This window comes from Pteropus vampyrus, unplaced genomic scaffold (assembly GCF_000151845.1).
Source record: "Pteropus vampyrus isolate Shadow unplaced genomic scaffold, Pvam_2.0 Scaffold1000007860, whole genome shotgun sequence".
Lineage (NCBI taxonomy): Eukaryota > Metazoa > Chordata > Mammalia > Chiroptera > Pteropodidae > Pteropus > Pteropus vampyrus.
In genome coordinates this window covers 1-1,860 of record NW_011922262.1, presented here as the reverse complement: position 1 = coordinate 1,860, position 1,860 = coordinate 1, and the positions used below count along the sequence as shown (strand labels likewise).

The window sequence follows — 1,860 nt, the reverse complement described above, 5'->3', positions numbered from 1 at the left end:
ATCTCTGGCGTTTTCAAAGCCAGAAGTAAGTTGTGGGAACTTATCTCCACAGCACTGGAACCCTGGGCTGGGGGGCCTAGTGTAGGGCTGGGCCCCTCATTCTTCAGGGGGGAACCTCCACTGCTGAGATATCGCTCCCAGTTTTTAACCACACAAGAGAATGTGGGACCACCTCATTTTGCATCTCCACACCTCCTACCTGTCTCATGTGGCTTCTTCTCTACATCCTTAGTTGTAGGACTTCTGTTCAGCTAGACTTCAGGAGACTCCCAAATGATGGCTATTCTGTAATTTAGTTTTAATTTTGATGTGGTTGTAAGAAGAGGCAAGCACAGTGTTTACATACTCTGCCATTTGATAGGAAATCTCCAGACTATTCTTTCTTAACGCACCTTTTTCAACTCTAGTATCTGAATATTCTCCAAATATTTGAATGGTTTAAACAATGTGACAGGTGATATAAGTCACCCTTACACATAGAGCTTCTATACTTGCCTTGCAGACTATTAGTCTCACATCTCTCTAGAACAACGGTCCCCAACCTTTTTGGCACCAGGGACTGGTGCTCCTGTGAGAAACTAATGCCTGATGATCTGAGATGGAGTTGAGGTGGTGAAGCTAGTGCTGGGGAGTGGCTACAAATACAGATGAAGCTTCACTCACTCACCTGCTACTCCTGCTGTACAGCCTAGTTCCTAACAGGCCATGGACTGGTACTGGTTAGCTGCTCCAAGAGTTGAGGACTCCTACTCTAGAAAGCAGCTTTTCCCTTGAGACAAGCTTTCTTGACAAAAGTTGAATTCAGGAAAAGGCTAACCAAAATGAGTGTCCCACCCCAAATCACAGTGAGATATTATACGCCCATTTAATAAAACTTTCAAGTCCCTATATTATATTAGTAGGCTCAGGACTGAACACATGTGCCTTCTAAAATTTGACATTTTTAGTATATAGAAACAGGTTTTTAGAGTTTCATCTCTTCTGTGCAAGCAGCTGTCTGCAAACTATTGTAAATAGGCATTCCTGTTTGCCAGGTTCCAAGAACAGTTCAGTTCTGCTAGGGAAGGCAGTGCCAGCAGCAGTATACTTAGTTTGGCTCTCTTCCATGCAGTTTAGCATTGGATGACAGCTTTAGCTTATCAGAAAGTTCAGGGAGAGTTTTCCAGAACACAAGCTCCATGGAAGGATGGCTCATGGACTCAGTTGTTTTCTTTGTAAAGACTTCATCAAATTTTCTCTTCAAGGCTGTTTTCATGGTGTCCTAAAGGACAAGATGGGAGATGGTTAATATTTCCATCAGTTTCAACTTCTTCATCTTTGTCAATTTTCCTGTCCTCAATTTCCTGAATCCTCCTTTTGGCAACTTCACACTACACGTCTCCAGTTGTCTGATCATTTTCTTCACAAGAAAACATCTAACACATCAGGTGCAGAAAAGCCGCTGGTACATGGTACTGCATGACCCTCTATATATCCTGATGTGCACAAAGAATCCAGTCATCAGGACCAGCACAGAGCCCTGTTTCAGTTACCGTTTTCATTATTACTGGGCAATCATCATCCTCCTGTTCTAACTTGCATTTCTTTTTACAGGGAGCTGCTCAGAGCAGCACAGGGGGCCCGACTGTGGGTCATCTTCTCACGGTCCTCCCAAAGCATGTAAACTAGAGGGAGAAGCAGCAGCAGCCGCTGCATGAAGTCCGACCAGCCGCACAGCGGGAGGCGCTGAAGGACAGGTTGAGTGTGGCCATAACCTGCAGACGAGAATCTGCACCCACAGCCCCAGCCGCCTGCGTCTCCCAGCCCGGTAGCTGCAGCAACAGCGCCCGCCTCTCAGTCCGCTCTTGACCCCCCCACCTT

The 1,860-nt window shown here is 45.9% G+C and overlaps 1 pseudogene; it reads right to left on the bottom strand.

Annotated features, from left to right (window-relative positions):
• Positions 1-964: 964 nt before the first annotated feature.
• Positions 965-1,597, bottom strand: LOC105311742 (annotated as a pseudogene).
• Between the last annotated feature and the right edge of the window lie 263 nt (positions 1,598-1,860).